This window comes from Macaca nemestrina, chromosome 4, assembly GCF_043159975.1.
Source record: "Macaca nemestrina isolate mMacNem1 chromosome 4, mMacNem.hap1, whole genome shotgun sequence".
NCBI lineage: Eukaryota > Metazoa > Chordata > Mammalia > Primates > Cercopithecidae > Macaca > Macaca nemestrina.
The window spans coordinates 155,934,861-155,954,037 of NC_092128.1; positions in this window are offsets into that span (position 1 = coordinate 155,934,861).

The window sequence follows — 19,177 nt, forward strand, 5'->3', positions numbered from 1 at the left end:
GGAAGCCTTCTCAGATTCCTCTGCAGCCCTGGACAAAGGGCGCCTCCTCCAGGGACCCTGGCTTCCCTGGGCTCTGGTCTGGTCAGCCCCGTGCTGGGCCCTCCATGGCCCTGATCCACTGCAGCTCAGTGCACCCCTGTTGTGTGCCCTGGAACCTAAGCAGGGCCTGGCCGGGCCACCCACACCCACAGAGCTGGGGTGGGTGTGTTCCCTGCACCCAAGCCCCACGGCCAGGCATGGAGGGAGGGGGTGTATGAGTGAGGGCCACGGCCTGGTAGGGGGAGTTGGTGGTATCCTGCACTGGGTTTCCTGGTGCTTCCTGTGCCCAGCGCTGTTTCGAGCCCTCTGCATGGATGAACTCAGTCTCTGTTCCTGGTTCCCCTGGAGTGTAGGTAAATCAGCCCCGTTTTACAGCCGAGGACACTGAGGGCAGTTGTGGTAAGGCCAGGTCCCTGGCAGTGCCTCTCCCACCTGGGGCAACCTGGGAGCTGGGTGTCTTTTTTGGGGGGGAAACCCCTCAGGAGAGTGAAAGCCAGGCTCGCTGTCCCTGGGGGCTTCCACCGCTATGAAGGGGTGTATCCCCGGCCCCTGAACAAGACCCCCCTCCACCACACCCAGGCCCCCTCGGTCGCCGCTTCCCCGGCTCGGCAAGGCTCCATGGAGCCCACTTCGGGGAAGTGAATATGGATGAGTTTAGGCCCCCGAAAGTCTCCCGAGCAGAGGCTGGTGGTGCCCAGTGGTGATAACCACCCCCGCCCCCCATGTACCAGGCACTGGCATTGGCTCATTTCATCCTCACCACAGCCCGAAGTCAAGGGGGGGCTGCCAGCCTCCAGGTGGGCCCTGAGGTCCCACCTCCCGATGTCTGTGCCCTCTGGAGCCCCTCCTGCATTGACAGGGTCCGTGCTGGAGTGGGGCCCCCCAGAGTGGTCAGACAAGACACGGGGGCTTTGGCCTTTGCTGTTTGGGTCTCTTGCTACCCGGGAAGCCAACCGCCGTGCTACGAGGACACTCACAACAGTAGCTGCGGGGCGAGAGACCCACGCCTACTAACAACCACGGCCTGGCCCACGGGATCCCGGGGAAGCTGTTTCTGAGTTCCTGACCTACGACATCGTGAAGTCATGAATTTGTTTTGTTTTTGTTTTTTGAGGCAGGGTCTGGCTCTGTTGCCCAGACTGGAGCACAATGGTGCAGTCACGGCTCACTGCAAGCTCCACCTCCCGGGCCCAAGCCATCTTCTCACCTCATCCTCCCAAGTAGCTGAGACTCTAGGCACGCACCACCATGCCTGGCTAACTTGGTAATTTTTTGTAGAAATGAGGTCTCTCTATGTTGCTCAAGCTGGACTCAACCTCCTAGGCGCACGTGATCTCCCACCTCGGCCTCCCAAAGCGCTGGGATCACAGGCGTGGGCCATGGTGCCCTCCACGAGTCTTCACTGACTCTGCGTTTGGAGGTAGTTGTAGTTTATCAGGCAGCAACAGGGAACCATGGCAGTGAATGTTACATCATTTCTGGGATACTAAGGATAAGTGTGGTTGTCATCCAGGAACTCATCCAGGAACAGGCTAAAAGGAGATTCTGGACCCCGGGCCGTCAGGGCTGAGTGACCCTCATCTGTGGGACCTCACAGCCTCTCTGGAATTCCAGGATCTCTGTCGGACACTCTGGGTGACACCCCGCAGTTCCTGGAGGCCCCTCCAGCCTGGTTTCACACAGGGCCTCCTGAAGGGCCAGAAGACCGCGATGGCTTTGAAAAGCGAGAGCGGGCAGCGCTGCCTCCTGAGGGTTCTCTAGGGACCGGGCCGGGCCGGCTTGGGCCTAGGCCAGACCTAGCCCCTGAGGTTTGCTAATGGAAAGTGGGTCTGGGCTCTGCCCCCATCAGCTCCTCCAACAAGAGCCCGGGTTGGGGAGGACAGAATTATTTATAACCTGTGGACTGCCAGGGAAGGGCTCTGTAACTCAGGGAGGGCCCCAGACTTGGCAAGGGTGGTGCCTTCAGGAGCCAAGCCCCTCACCTCTCCTGCCAGGGGCTCCTTTTAGCATCTTAAGGTGGATCTCCCCATTCCCTGGGCTTTTTGGGTAGCCAGGGAGCAGAGCTGTGACCTGACTGGCTTAGGTTTTTGCTTTTTTTTTTTTTTTTTTTTGAGATGGAGTCTCCCTTTTGTCGCCCAGGTTGGAGTGCAGGGGCATGATCTCGGCTCACTGAAACCTCTGCCTCCCGGGTTCAAGCGATTCTCCCACCTCAGCCTCCTGAGTAGCTGGGATTACAGGCGTGAGCCACCACGCCCGGCTAATTTTGTATTTTTAGTAGAGACGGGGTTTCTCCGTGTTGGTCAGGCTGGTCTTGAACTCCCAACCTCAGGTGATTCGCCTGCCTCGGCCTCCCAAAGCGCTGGGATTACAGGTGTGAGCCACCGTGCCCTGCCAACTGGCTTAGGTTTTAAAATTAAGGCTCACTCTAGGACCGTAGGGAGCCAGGGAGAAGGCTGAAGGGAGGCCACAGACAGGTATCCTGGGAGAAGAGGTGGGACCAGGTGGAGGTTCTACCTGGTTAGGCTTGGGAGAGGCTCAGAGGTTGAGTCAACAAGGGCTCCCCAGACCAGAGGTACCAGGTGAGGGGGAAGGTGCAGGCTGGCTGCCCCTTGCTGGCCTGGGCAGCTGGGAGGTGGTGTCATCGTTGTCTGGGGGACAAAGCTGGGGCTGTGGGTTTGGCGCTCTGTTTGGGCCATCTTGATATCAGCTTGTCTATAGACACCCATGCAGAGGTGTTGAGCAGAGCTGGACCCGAGTCCAGGTGTCAGGACGGAGGGAGCATTGCCCCCATGAAAAGATGGCTGAGTGAGCTCTGGGCTCTCCTGGGTGAAGAGGAGCCGGGCCGGGTACCGTGGCTCACACCTGGAATCTCAACACTGTGGGAGGCCTACGCGGGAGGATCACTTGAGCCCAGGAATTCAAGACCAGCTGGGCAACACAGTGAGACCCTAACTTTACAGAACATACCAAAATTAGCCGGGTGTGGTGGCTTGCACCTGTAATCCCTGCTACTTGGGGGGCTGAGGTGGGAGCATCACCTGAACCTGGGAGGTGGTAGTCGCCGTGAGCTGTGGTTCAACCGCTAGTTCTGCAGCCTGGGGAACAGAGCAAGACCCTGTCTCACAAGATAAAAATAAAACACTAAAGAAAAGAGGAGGAGCCCAGGAAGGTGATGGGAAGGAGTGGCTGGGGTTGACTCCAGAACACAGGGCTGGGGGTCCTGGAACAGGAGAAGAAGGCACGTCGGGGGGCAGGTGTGCGACACTGCGGCAATGTCACGTCAGATAAGGAGAGAGAACTGAGCAGAGGAGTCAGCGCCGGTGAGGCCGTGGCACGCCTCACAACGGGAGATTCGTGGGTTGGACGGCAGTTCAGGCATGGGCATCTCAGCCCCTGGCCAAGTACTGTGTTCTGAGAAAGCTTCATTGATCTTACCAGTAGGCGGATGGGGTGGTTCTCACTCTTTCTTGCTGACGTGAATCAGGGCTCTCCAGCAGCTCCTGGCAGCCATCTTGTCACCATGAGGGAACCCAAGAGGAGTGCAGAGATGCAGAGCTGGACCCTTGATCGGACCCCTCCTGAATCCCGCCTCTGGGCTTCCCAGTAAGATCCCTGACTGTTTGGGTTGAGTTTCTATTTCCTGGAGCTGAACGCATGGGCTGAAAGAGACAGTCTGTCCGACAGGCAGGTTAAATCCCTGGTTCATGTGTTTGTCACTCAACCTCACCTTCTAGACAGCCAGTCCCATTAGGGCGGGACTGTGTTCCTGCTGTATCTCCTGACTAGAACGGGGTGCACACGGAGTACACAGTACGTGCAAAATAAATACTGTTGCATGCAGCCGGGTGCAGTGGCTCACTCCTGTAATCCCAGCACTTTGGGAGGCTGAGACAGGAGGATCACTTGAGGCCAGAAATTGGAGACCAGCCTGGGCAACTTAGCAAGATCCTGTTGCTACAAAAACTTAAAAAGAAAATACTGTTGAATGAAAGTGTCTTAAGTCACACTATCAAAACAAGTGGGGGTGGGGGAGAGAGAGACAGAGAGACAAAGAGAGAGAGAGAGAAATGGAGAGATGGAGAGAGACAGAGATAAACAGAACAGGGAGAGAGAGACAGAGACAGACATGGGGTGAGATGGAGAGAGAGGGAGACAGAAACAGAGATACAGAGATAGCGAGATGAGGGGGGAGACAGAGAGACAGGCCCTCTCTGTTAATCCCACCCAGAAGTTTACAATCAGCAGATCTAGGGATCATTTCGGACCCCAGAGTTTGCTGTGTGGATTATTTCGGATTTCGAGGGGGAGGGGTGCACTGTGATCCTGGCTGCAGCTGAGGGCTTGGAAGGTCTGACTTGTGCTAGGTGGGGTCACCGGGCACCTGCGGTGCAGGGGGCTGGCTGCTGTCCAGCCCAACAGATGAGGCTGTGAAGAGCAGGGTGCTGACCTGGCTCCTGCCCCACCAGGGTGGGGCGGAATCACTCCTGTTCACTGGGCACCTGCTGTGTGCCAGGCAGTGGGTCTGTGCAGTCCTCATCACACGCAGCCCTCTCCCCAGGCCAGGGCGAGTGCCGGCTGCCCTGGGCTATGCACCAGGCCTGTGCTGCGCCTGTTGTGGTGTTCCCGTAAACAGCTGTCACGAGCAGCCACGTGGGCTGCATTGCGTCTTATCACCTTTAGGCCACGGGGGCTCAGAGAGTAAAGTAACCCATCCGAGGTGCACAGGGGCCAGCGGCAGAGTTGCCGCCTCCCTCCCTCCCTCCCTCCACCCACGTTGGGTGCCCAGCGGGACTGGACGTCACAGGCAGTGGGGGAAGCCTAGTTTCTGCCATTTCCACGCAGGGGCAGGGGGATACTCGCCTGTGCTATCCCACCAGAGGGGAGCCTCCGCCATAGCCCAGAGGTGCACCTCGGGTCACAGCGAGGCGAGGATAAGATTATCTGATGTCCTTTGCTCTCTCCTGTCCAGAAAAACAGCCCCAGGCCAAAATGGCTTCTCCAGTGGTCCAGACAGGGAGGGACCTCAGAGCTCACCCACTGCTCATCACTCGCTCAAAGGCCAGGGGACGAGACCTCAAGGAGGAAGAGTGTGCCGAGGTCACTCAGAGTGGAGGTTGGAGCCCCGGGTCTCTCCCACCCCACTCCTCAGTGCTCCAGTTACGTGCTCGCCAGCTAAGTCTGGGGTCACCGTTGCCAGGGGTCACAGGTCGCCCAGCCGGGACAGTGCGGGAGCTGCAGCTGGGTGAGGACAGAGAAGTCCCCTCGGGCAGGCCTGGGAAGGGAGGGGCGTGGTGTTCTCTTCTGCCTGCTGGGGGCCATTTCTCACTGGTGACCCTAGGAGCCCTGGGTGCTGTGTCCAGACCCGGCCAATCAGACCATTGTCCCCCACCATGGTCACTGACCTGGGGCAGCACAAGCCCAGACTTAGCCAGCGAGATGCAGTCTTGCAGCTCTGAGTCTGGGGCAGCGAGGGTGTCAGTCTTCCATCCAGCTGCCGTGAAAGGGAGATGAGCGCAGGACATAGCACCAAAGACATGGGCCGAGAGCCCTGATCCAGCCATGCCTGAAGCTGCTCACTCCAAGAGTCTGGGGCAGCGAGGGTGTTAGTCTGCCGTCATGTTGCTGTGAAAGGGAGATGAGCGCAGGACATAGCACCAAAGACGTGGGCCAAGTGCCTGATCCAGCCATGCCTGAAGCCGCTCACTCCAAGAGTCTGGGGCAGTGAGGGTGTTAGTCTGCCATCATGCTGCTGTGAAAGGGAGATGAGGGCAGGAGACAGCTCTGAAGACATGGGCCGAGAGCCCTGATCCAGCCATGCCTGAAGCTGCTCACTCCTGAGCCTGACAGGTACGTGGACCAATGCATCCTCCTGCTTCCTTGGGCCAGAATGCTTTGGGTTCTTGTCATTACAGCCAAGAGTCGTGATGTCTAAGGATAGACCCACGCGGGGTGGGCTGTGACTTTCTCTCTTCCTGTCTGGAAACTCACAGATGGGAGATGATGGGCAGCCGGGTCCTCCTGCACGAGGCTAAGCAGTCAGGCCATCAGCCCCTAAGGCAGCACGTCAGCAGCAAGGACTCAGGAGATCCCCCGTCTGGCCTCTCCCCCTGAGCTCCCAGGCCAGGGCTGCCGCGGGCACGGACGTCGACGGGGCTCCTCACCTGCTCGCCGGAGCTCGATCTTGCACCTGCAGGGCCGACTGGGGAGTCCTGTCTGGCTTAGAACACCTGCACACGTCGGGTCCTGTTTGGGAGTCAGAGAGATGGTGTCTCCGTGTCCCACTGGTTGGCACCATGCTGGATGTACACAGTCCCATCTGCTGCAGGAACGTGAATGTGGTCCTGGCGGGCACTGGGGCTGGAGAACCAGCTCCCACCTGCTTCTTGCTTGGGCTGAGGGGAAAGACCAGACAGCCACAGAGTGGGCACGGGGCTAGGGGCTCCCCTCCCTGACTCTCACCTCCTCTCTCTCTCTGTCTCTCTTACCTCCTGTCTCTCTCTCTCACCTTCTCTTTCTCTTTTACCTCCTCTCTCTCTTATCCCCTCTCCTGTCTCTCTGTCTCACCCCCTGCCTCGTGGCTCACCTGTCCCCCTCACCTCCCCCGTCTCCTCCTCTCTCTCTGTCTCATCCCCCGCCTCGTGGCTCACCTGTCCCTCTCACCTCCCCCATCTCCTCCTCTCTCTGTCTCATCCCCTGCCTCGTGGCTCACCTGTCCTCCTCCCCTCCCCTGTCTCCTCCTCTCTCTCTGTCTCACCACACCCTGGGGCTTACTTCCTCCATCTCCTCTCTCTCTGTTTCACCCCCAGCCTCGTGGCTCACCTCCCCGCTCACCTCCTTTTCCTCTTCTTCAGTTTACTGTCTCCCTACCAACTCTCAGCTCCTTTTTCCTCAGCATGGTTTGGTGCCCACCCCAGGGAGTTCGGAGTCTGTTTCACAAGAAAGCCATTTGCCCCCACACCTCACTTGGCCCCCAAGGGCAGTGTGGGTGAAGCAGTCTCTCTCAGTCAGGAAGAGGAGTCACCCAGACACTCCAGGCTCCCCTGTGGCCAGCCCACCTCACCATGGCACCATCACAGGACAGCCACGCCCCCAGTCAGCTGACCCGCTGAGGCCCGGCCTGCCCCTGCCCAGCCCGGCTCCCAGGCCTGGGGAAACAGGGTCCAGGCTGGTGGCAAGTCTGCGGGGCTGGGGGGTGAGGGGGGTCTTCAGTACCGCTTCTGTTTTTCTCATCACAGCAACACTGGAACGGCGGTCATCACATCCCAGGTGGGTAAACTGAGGCTCAGGGCCACAGTGTGAGTTGCTTGAGGTCACACAGTCAGCAGGAGGTCAACTCTGAAGTCCAGCTCTGCCAGCCCAGAAATGGTGGTGGGAGCTGGCCTGTGTGGTCAGGGGCGCCCCCAGGCAGCACCGTCCGTTCAGAGGGCGCCAAGGGGCCAGAGCCGGGCAGGACCCACCGGGCACACAGCCCCACCAGAGCCACAGCTTCTCACACCCCAGCGCCTCTTATAAAAGAGAAGCAACAGCGTTTCTGTGGCCGGGCGCAGTGGCTCACGCCTGTAATCCCAGCACTTTGGGAGGCCGAGGTGGGTGGATCACAAAGTCAGGAGATCAAGACCATCCTGGCTAACACGGTGAAACCCCGTTTCTACAAAAAATACAAAAAATTAGCCGGGCGTGGTGGCAGCGCCTGTAGTCCAGGCTACTCGGGAGGCTGAGGCAGGAGAATGGTGTGAACCCGGGAGGTGGAGCTTGCAGGGAGCAGAGATCGCACCACTGAACTCCAGCCTGGGGGACAGAGCGAGACTCCGTCTCAAAACAAACAAACAAACAAACAAAACCCAGAAGCAACGGCATTTTTTAGAGAAGTAACATTAACACATCACAGACCATCCGGACGCTGGGTGTGGAGGAAACCTGACAAAAGCCGCCGCAAGCTCTGATGCCTCAGTGGGCAGTGTTGTGTGGCACACAGAGGACAGGGGAGCGCCGGGAGGCCATGGAGAAGAACAGGGCGTGGAAGCTCTAAGCCCGGTGCTAGGAGGCTGTCTTTCTGTCCACCCATAAATGGAGCCGCCATTTCCAACAGCGAGAGAAGGGGTAAGAACACAAGGGCCATTTGTGGCTGGGATTTTATTTTATTTTATTTATTTTCTGGCATCTGGATCTCAGAGCACCTGGGATCTTAGGTTGTTCCCGGTTGTTGCTGTTTTAAATCGTGCTGCTCTGAGCCCTTGAAGCAAACGTGTCGTTTTCTTAGGCTGGGTGCCCGGATGTGGGATTACAGGGTCAGGGGCCGCGGCCACACTGATGGCTCCTGGTGCCAAATTGCCTTCAGGTTGGCTTGTGACTGCCGGAAGCTCAGAAAGTAACGTGTGCTGCCTGGGCCTCTCCCGGGGTGCAGCGGTGGGGGTGGGGGTGGGGGTGGGGTCCGTGGTTGGTGGTGAAGGAAAACATCCTTCTGTGTTTCTTCCCAGCTGTGATTCTCCTGCACATCGTCAGTGGTTTTCTGAGCATGAGCAGAGACCCCGACAGATAAATGTGCTTTAAAAATTTGGCAAACATATCATTCTACGTATGCAGATAAGAACACAGGGACACTGGAAATTAAGTGTCCCACAAAACTGAAGGATTCCATTTGTTTAGATTTTTAAATTTTTACAAGATCTTTTGATTGTCTACACTGTCAATCCCAATTGTCTTTTTTTTTTTTTTTTTTTTTTAACTTAAAACATGAAATGCCAGGCGCGGTGACTCACGCCTGTCATCCCAACACTTTGGGAGGCCGAGGTGGGTGGATCACCTGAGGTCGGGAGTTCGAGACCAGCCTGACCAACATGGAGAAACCCTATCTCTACTAAAAATCCAAAATTAGCCGGGCACGGTGGCAGGTGCCTGTAATCCCAGCTACTCGGGATGCTGAGGCAGGAGAATCACTTGAGCCCGGGAAGCGGAGGTTGCGGTGAGCCGAGATCGCGTCATTGCACTCCAGCCTGGGTGACAAGAGTGATACTCTGTCCCAAAAAATAAAATAAAATAAGATAAAACAATAAAGGCTTGGAGAGCCTTTTTAAAATAATAATAATAATAATAATAATAATAATAATAATAATAATAAAACATGAAACATAACACTCCTAGTCTTTTATTTGGGGTTTGCTCTATGCCTTCTAAGTTCTGAACGTTCTCTCCATTTTAGAAGTTTGATAAACTGTGGGAAAACTGGGAAATAGGAATTAGCTTTTTTTCACCACTTTTTGTTTTAAAAACTTCAGTTTTACAGAAAAGTCATAAGAATAGTACAATGAACAGCTGTATACCCCTCACCTCATTCACCTGTTGTCCCCATTTTATCTCTCATTTCTGTCCATATCTATCTCTATATTTATCTACCTATATCTATCACTCTACCATCCATCCATCCATCCACCCACCTATCATCTATCCGTCCATCCACTCATCCATCCGTCCATCCATCCATCCACCTACCCATCTATCATATATCCATCCATCCATCTTCTATCCATTCATCTACCCATCTATCCATCATCTATCCTTCCCTCCATCATCCATCTATCCATCCATCATCTATCAGTCCCTCCATCCCTCCACCCATCACCTATCCATCCATCATCCATCTATTCATCCATTATCATCTACCCATCCATTCGTCATCTATCTATCTATCCATCAATCCATCTTCTATCCATTCATCCACCCATTTATCCATCATCTACCCATTCCTCCATTATCTATCCATCAATTCATCCATCATGTATCTGTCCATCCATCCATCATCCATCCATCCATCCATCATCCATCCATCCATCCATCATCTATCAATCTCTCCATCTACCATGTATCCATCCATCCATCCGTCTATCATCTATCTATTCATCCATCATCCATCCATTCATCCATCCATCATCTACCCATCTGTCCATCATCTATTTCTTCATCACTTATCCATCTATCCATCCATAATCCATCCCTCCATTCATTCATCTATGCATCCATTCATCCACCATGTATCCATTCATCCATTCATTATGTATCTATCTGTCTATCTATCCATCATCCATCATCCATCATCTATCCATCCATTATCTATCCATCCATCCATCATCTATCTATTCATCCATCCATCATCTATCCATTCATCCATTCATTATCTACCCACCTGTCCATCATCTATTCTTTCATCACCTATCTATCTTTCCATCCATAATCCATCTCTCCATTCATTCATCTATGCATCCATTCATCCACCATGTATCCATTCATCCATTCATTATGTATCTATCTGTCTATCTATCTATTTATCTATCTATCTATCCATCCATCATCCATCATCTATCCATCCATTATCTATCCATCTATCCATCCATTTATCATCTATGTATCCATCCATCCATCATCTGTTGATCTCTCCATCCATCATCCATCCATCTATCCTTCATCCATCCACCCGTCATCTATCTATACATCCATCATATATCCATCTGTCATCTCTCCATCCTCCATCATCTTTCCATCCCTCCATCCCTCGTCTATCCATTCATTCATCCATCATCTACCCATCCATCCATCATCTATTGCTTCATAAACTATCTACCTATCCACTTGTAATCCATCCCTCCATTCATCCATCCATCATCTACCTATCTGTCCATCATCTATTCTTTCATCACCTATCCATCTATCCATCCATAATCCATCCCTCCATTCATTCATCCATGCATCTATTCATCCACCATGTATCCATCCATCCATTCATTATCTATCTGTCTATCTATCTACCCATCCACCTCTCTATCTATCCATCCATCCATCATCCATCATCTATCCATTCATCATCTATCCATCTATCCATGCATTTATCATCTATCTATCCATCCATCTATCCATCATCTGTTGACCTCTCCATCCATCATCCATCCATCTATCCTTCATCCATCCACCCATCATTTATGTATACATCCATCATATATCCATCTATCATCTCTCCATCCTCCATCATCTTTCCATCCCTCCATCCCTCATCTATCCATTCATCCATCCATCATCTACCCATCTATCCATCATCTATTCCTTCATAACCTATCTACCTATCCACCCATAATCCATCCCTCCATTTGTCCATCCATCATCTATCCATCTGTCCATCATCTATTCTTTCATCACCTATCCATCTATCCATCCGTAATCCATCCCTCCATTCATTCATCTATGCATCTATTCATCCACCATGTATCCATCCGTCCATTCATTATCTATCTATCTATCTATCTATCTATCTATCTATCTATCTATCCATCTATTATCTATCCACCCATCATCCATCATCTATCCATCCATTATCTATCCATATATCCATCCATTTATCATCTATCTATCCATCCATCATCCATCCATCATCTGTTGATCCCTCCATCCATCATCCATCCTTCGTCCATCCACCCATCATCTATCTATACATCTGTCATATATTGATTTATTATCTATCCATCCTCCATCATCTTTTTGTCCCTCCATCCATCATCCATCCACTCATTCATCCATCATCTACCCATCCATTTATCATCTATTCCTTCATAACCTATCTATCCACCCATAATCCATCCCTCCATTCATCAATCTATGATCTACCCATCTGTCCGTCATCTATTCTTTCATCACCTATCCATGTATCCATCCATAATCCATCCCTCCATTCATTCATCTCTGCATCCATTCATCCATCATGTATCCATCCATTCATCATCTCTCTATCCATCCATCCATCATCTGTCATCAGTCCATCCATTATATATCCATCCATCTATCCATTTATCATCTATCCGTCCATCATCCATCCTTCCATCATCTGTTGATCCCTCCATCCATCATCCATCCACCCATCATCTATCTATACATACATCATATATCCATTTATCATCTCTCTATCCTCCATCATCTTTCCCTCCCTCCATCCATCGTCTATCCATCCATTCATCCATCACCCATCCATCCATAATCCATTCATCCCTCCACCCATCATCCGTCTATCATCTTTTTTTGTTTTTTTGAGATGGAGTCTCACTCCATCACTCACGCTGGAGTGCAGTGGTGTGATCTTGGCTCACTGCAACCTCTGCTTCCTGGGTTCAAGCAATTCTCCTGCATCAGCCTCCTGAGTAGCTGGGATTACAGGCACATGTCACCATGCCCAGCTAATTTTTGTATTTGTAGTAGAGTCAGGATTTGGCCATGTTGATCAGGCTGGTCTCGATCTCCTGGCCTCAAGCGATCTACTCACTTCAGTCTCCCAAAGTACTGGGATTACAGGCGTGAGCCACTGCGCCGGGCCCATTCATCATCTTTTCATTCATTCATTCATTAATCATCCATTCGTCTATCCATCATCTATCCATTTATCCATCTATCCATCCATCCATTCATGCATCATCCATCCATCATTTATCCATTCATCATCTATCCATCCATTCGTCCATCATCCATCCATACATCCATTCATTATCTATCATCCATTCATTCATCATCTGTCTATACATCCATCACCTATACATCCATATTTCCATTCATCTATCCATCCCTCTATCAATCATCTATCTATTCATCATTTATCTATCTATCCATCATCTATATTCCCCTCCCAACCATTTGAAAACAAACTGCAAACATCATGCCACTTTACCCCAACTGCCATGGCATCACAAGGAGGTCCTACTGCACCACCATCACACCATCAGCACACCCAAAGGACTCAACAGTGATACAATAAAGTAATCTAATATTTCCCCAGTGGTCCCAATCAGTCTTTGAGTTGCCTGCTGGTTTAAATGTGGGAGTCCATCAAGAATGGAACATGGCATTGAGTTGTCAGGTCTTTTAAGTCCCTGTTAGTCTAGAACGGTCACCCTCTGGTGTTTTCCTCATGGCAATGATGCTTTTGCAGGTCAGACCAGGTGTTAAGTGGAATGTCTCTTAGTCTGGGCTGTCTCCTTGTTTCCTTGAGGTCAGATCAGGGCTAAACATCTTTGGCAGGAATGCAGCAGGGGATGTGTGCCTATCCTTGCTTCATGTGGTACAAGTTTATCCCTGAACCCTTTTTTTAAAATAACAACTTAATTTTTTAATATATCTGAAGTTATTTAGTGTGGGGTAAAGTGAGGATTTCACCAGATTGGTTTTTTTTAGAACAGTTTCAGCTGCATTTAACACACAATCCTTTCAATGTCTTTTAAAATTCTTCATCTACAACAGAGCCTTTTCTGGGGTCTCTGGTCACATGGGTGCCATGCTGTTTTGATTATTGTGGCTCTAAAATATGGTTGGCTTTGTGGTGGTTCATGCCTCTAATCCCAGCACTTTAGGAGGCTGAGGCAGGCAAATCACTTGAGGCCAGGAGTTCAAGACCAGCCTGGCCAACATGGCAAAACCCTGTTTCTACTAAAAATATAAGAATTAGCCAGGTGTGGTGACACACTCCTGTAGTCCCAGCTATTTGAGAGGTTGAGGTGGGAGAATCACTTGAACCTGGGAGGTAGGGATTGCAGTGAGCTGAGATCATGCCCCTGCACTCCAGCCTGGGTGATAGAGAGATACCCTGTCTCAAATGAATAAATAAAAATACAATATGCTTAACCTTCCTCCTCCCCCTCCCACCCCTATACTTTCTTTGTTCTAGATGTTTCTGTGCTTTCCTTGTGCACATGCATGTGGCTTTCTGGCTGTCCCTCTGTCCGGCCTTGACAGGCCACTTCCTTTCTCTGCCTCATGAGCTCAGGTCCCCTCTGCCTCGGCCCTGCTGGTGAAAGTCAGATTTGTGCCTCTGCTCCAAGGAGGTGCTGATCACCCCGATTTGGGGTCTTTTCCATGGGGCAGGGCCGATGTCTCATCCTCTTCCCTCAGCAGAGGCTGAGGAAGGTCAGGGGCATGGGGGCTTGGCCTGGCTCCTTCGCCTCTCCCGACGTCTAACCTGCACCTTTTGACGGGGGTGAGGTCCTCAAAACCGGATGGAATGAGGGACCACAGGCTGCTCCCAACCCATCTGCGGTCACAAGAGGAACAGAGGCTGGGGGCAGCACCCAGGGGAAGAGCTCTGGGCTTTAACTGGGTGACCCCAGTGACCCCAGTGACCTGCCGGATGATTCAGGCCCACGCCTGCCCCACCTTGGAACCTGGAATTCATATCCAACATGCAGGAACTTGGGACTTGAGTCTGAAGCCCTTGGGTGTGGGAGGGGTTTGCGGCTTTGGCCTGGGAGGGGCCGTGGTCACTAAACTTCAGGCTCCCTAACGCCCTCACTCCCTAGCCCTGCTCTGCCTGGCTCCTTCTCAAAGCTCAGTCTGCCCAGCCAAAACATCTACTAGGAAAACTTCTCTTCCCAGCCAGACCTCCACCTGCAGGGGTTGAAGAGAGGAAGGGAGAGGAGGGGGCGAGGCAGGGAGCGACAGGGAGAGCAGAGACCCCTGAGGACCTGTTCTCGCCCACTCCCTTCCAGCTGCCCTGTGGGGTGACTCTGTTTCTATGGGAGCCAACTGGGTCTGTATTTCTGTGTCTCTCTGCCGAATCCCACAGCTCCCAGGCAAATGGCAGGCCCCAGAGAACAGAGATCTGGGTTCAAATCTCACCACCACCACTACTTGTAATGCCAACCTCCTCACCTGTACAACGCAGGTGTCAGATATAATGACCTTCATTTTTAGGTGAGATCAAGATGCTTCCCTGGTTTTCTCTCACTGCACAGGACGGGAGATGCCCCCTGTGAACCCCAGGTGGCTGCCAACGGGAACTCTGGAACAGGGAAGGATCTGTGGGGACAGATGGCGGGGAGACGGGGCTGACTCAGCTTCCGAGTTGCTTTCTTGCTGTTTTAAGGGCCAGACCCAGTGGAGGCAAGGAGCATAGCCTGAAATAGTGACAGTGGGAGTGTTTACACCCCAGCAATTGGCAAGTGCTAAGAATCGAGTGTCTGCAGCTGCCAGGAACCTGCTGAGCCTTTCAGAAGCCTTACCACATGCATTCTTCTTAACGGTCTCCACTGCAGCCATCTGGAAGCCCAGACCCTCATATCTCACCCAGATGACTGCACACCTCCCTATCCTCCTGCAGCCCCTTCTCCATGAGGGAGCCCCGTGAAACCACCAAGCAGTGTTAGAACCTGCCTGTGCACACCTTGGCACTCCCTCTGTCTGGGATGGAGTTTCTGCGTCCCCTACTCCAGAGTCCAGGAGGGCTGGGGACAGCTTAGGCTGAGAGTGTACAGAGGCGTGGTGCTGTGCACAGGTACTGCTAGACTGGAAAGGGTGTATTGCCTCCACTGTGGGCGTGGGAGCACGCACACAAAACCCTCTGCCATCCCAGAGGCAGCTTGACCCTGGAGGCCTCCATGCTGTGAGGAAGCCCATGCTGGCTCCCAACAGGCCACGAGACAGAGTTGAGCCCACCTGAAAGTGGGGGATGCTGGCCAGCCCCCAAAACCCACCAGCTCTGACCGTAGCTACAGGACAGATCCGGAGCCTGAACCTGCTGGCTGAGTCCATCTTGAATTCAGAATGTGAGAAATCGAGAGAGAATAACATGATTATTGTTCCTTTATTTATTTAGTTTTGAGACAGAGTCACTCTGTCACCCAGGCTGAGTGGAGTGGTAGGATAATAGTTCACTGCAGCCTCAAACTCTTGGGCTTAAGCGATCTTCCTGCCTTCGTCTCCCAAGGACCTGGGAACTTAGGCACATGCCACCATGCCTGGCTAATTTTTAGAGTTTTAGGAGAGACAGCGTCTTGCTATGTTGCCCAGGCTGATCTCGAACTCTTGGGTTGAAGCGATCCTCCTGCCTTGGCCTCCCTCCTGAAGTGCTGGGATGACAGACGTGGGCCACTATGCCCGGCCCTGTCTTCCTTTATGCCACGACATTTTGTGTTCCTGCCCGAAGCCCTCCAATGGCTTCCACTGCCCCTAGAATAAAATCCAGAGCCTTCCTTTGGTCCCAAGGCCAAGCGATCTGCCTCGTTGTTCCGTGAACAAGCCACACTGGTTCTCGCCCTCGGGCCTTTGCACCTGCTTTGTCGTGTCTGCCTGAAATGCCTGACCTAGATGTTCTAGATGTTCTCAGTCGGCTTCTTCTCAGACTCCTCAGACAAGGCCTTCCTGACCTGGGCCTGAAATCCTTTACCTGAAATGCTGCACCTGCGCGTATCTCTGGCTTACTGTTTCTCCTCAGAAACTGAGAGCTCCGTGAGGGCCTGGTCTTAGCGCCGTGTCCTCAGCACTTAGCACAGAGCCTGGCACATAAACCTGTGTTGAAAGAATGTGTGGATATTTCCTAGAGCAGCCTTCTGAGCTGGCTGTGGCCCAGAAGAACAAGACAAGCCTCCGGGAGGCTAACAGCGAAATTCATTGTAATCATGTTTATTTAACTCCATGTATCCAAAATGTTTTTTCAACCTGAAATTCATACAAAAATTCCCAATTGAGAAATTTTGCATTCTTTAGTAAGCATTTGAAACCTGGTATGCATTCTGCACTTACTGTAGTGTGCAGTTTGGACCGGCCACATCTCTCGTGCCCAACGGCCACGCGTGGCCATCGCTCCTGGGCTGGATGGCCCTGGTCTAGCTAGACTCTCGGCTTTTGTTTCTTGAAGCTGCCAGATGTCCTTTCATGCATGTCTTCATTCACAAAATGTTCACACAACGATTGTGGCCTTGTGTGCTATTTTCAACTTCACTTCTATTTGTGTGTTTAAAAGAAAATACAATGATTTAATAGGGAGTTAAAACAACATGGAGAGAGAGCCTTCCCACCCTGCTGGCGGCCGGCGGGGGTTATCTACGTTTCTGGAGAGTGTGAACTGGAAAGGCCTGATCCCTAGTCGCTGGGGGCCTGAGATAATGACTTAATTAACGCCTGCGCTGGGCAGTTTTGATCTTCAAGGAGTCCAGCCCACTTGGCTGGGGTTGCTTTTGGATTAATTGCCTAGAACGGAGAAAGCCTTGCCCAGAGATAAAGGGAAACGGGTTTCGTCATTACAAATTGTTCTGAAATCTGCCCTGGCACTGGGGAGCAGCAGCCAGGATTTGGGTGCCCAGCTGGCCCCCCTACCCCCAACCCAGGTGCAGGCAGGTGGTCAACAGTGCCCTTGCCCAGGGCACCCCAGTGCAGCTTTTCCTGGGCAGGTGGGTGGGAGGGAGGCTTCCTGAGAGTGGAGGCAGCTGGCGCAGGGACGGCTGTCCACCTCCCGCTTTTCAGATGAGGCAAGGGACACCCAGGGCAGTCTAGGGACAGATCTCACCAAGGCCAAGGTCAAGGGGCAGAGAGCAGAGGAGAGAACTTGCCTGTGCCCCCTCCTCGAACCTTGGAACTGGGGATCCGGAGTGTTGACCACAACCACTGTTCCTGGGTGGCCCCTTGCTTCTTTCCTGTTCCTGCCTGTACACCCCACGTACAAATGCCCCTGCGAATTGAGGATGGTCTATATTTACCGACGTTGCAGAGGTGTCCCTGGGGTGCTCAGCACCCCTGCAAGTCCTCGCTTCGCGTTGATGTGTGAGTGCCCGTGAAATTATACAAGGAAAGAGCTTAGCACCTGGCGCCATCCACGTCGCCGTAAATGTCAGACGTTACTACTACTACTAAATAACAACGACAGCGATCGCTGCGCGCCTGCTGGTGCCAAGCCCCGGAGGGACCCCGTACATGCAGCCTGGGTGGGGATGGGTATGAGGGGGCAGCGCTGGGCTCGGCAAAAGTTTTCTTCCCCTCTCCAGCCCCCTCTCCTGAGGATTGGCCAAGGCCCTTCCCGCTTTCCCTGGGTGCCAGGGTCTTGGGGAGGGGCGGGAGGGAACCAGCCAGGGGCAGACGTCTGGCCACCCGCCCCTGCTGCGCGATGGCCCCCCTCGCTCGGCCTATTTGGGGCACCTGACTCACGGTAATTATGGGCCCGCGGGCACGTCGGGGCGCGCCAGGAGAGGCCGGATGCACCGGCTCCGGAGGCGACCGGACATCCCAGGCCGCCAGGTGCACCTTGCTTCCCACCAGCAGCTCCCCGCACCCGCCGGGAGCTCCCCACTGCTTCCGCCAGGGGCCCCGGGCTCACCTCGGGGCGCCCACGGCCTCCCAGACGCGCGCCGCAACCTGGGGTGGGAATGTTTCGGGGGGCGGCGCGCGGGGCGCGTCTCCCTCCCGCACAAAGCCAGCCTCCGTCCCGGGGTCCGCGCCTCTGTCTCCTGGGCCTGGGAGGGGACGCCCGGCGGAGCTCCGAGCGCAGTGCCCACGCGATCTGGCCGCCCACGCCTCCTCCGACGCGGGAGTATATTTAGCCTCATTATCAAATGTTTGCAGTGAACTGTGCGAACCGACTAATAGCGGCTGGAAGTGAAACTCGATTCCCGGCCAGAAAGAAGCATGTGACCGCCCCCATCTGCAAGGATCGCGGCAGGGCGGGCGGGGCAGGTGCTGCAGCTTCCGCGGCCAAAACCCGCCGGCGAGGCCCGGGTCGCACCGTCCCCTCCTGGGTCGAGCGCCTGAAACGCACTTTCTCCCTCCGCCCGCTCTCCAGGGGCTGCAGTGAGGACGCTGGGAGTCTGAATGGAAACGAAGGCCGGGGAGGGTGCTCCCCGCGGGCGTGGGTTTTTATCCAAGTCGGCGACCTCTTGGTTAAGTCGGCCCTGCGGTTTCAACGCCCAATTCCCCCAAAAAGCCTGTGGGGGTCCACGTCTTCTTGTTTCTTCCGGGATCCGGCGGAGGATGGGGCGGGGCCGGGCAGGGGGGGTCCCTGTCCCACGCCGGGCGCGCCGTGCCCCGCGTCTCCCCAGAACGTGGCTGTCGCGCGGCTGCACAAGTTTTCGCCTCCCTCGCTCGGCCGCTGTTGTTGTGGTCGCCATGGCGACGGGTCGCGGTTTTATTTTTAATAGAGGCCGGCGATTAGAGAGATGCCTGCACCGCTTTCGCTTAAGCTCTGCGTCCCGCGGGTGAAGCACCCACGCCCAGCCCCAGCCCCCGCCTCGCTCCAGCGCCCCTTCCACGTCCCCAGGTGGCCCTAAACTCTAGCTGGGCGCACCCGTAGCTCCAGGCCGGGCAGGGAAGCCCAGGGAGGCAGCCATCTAGGCCCTCAGAGGCGGCGAGGACC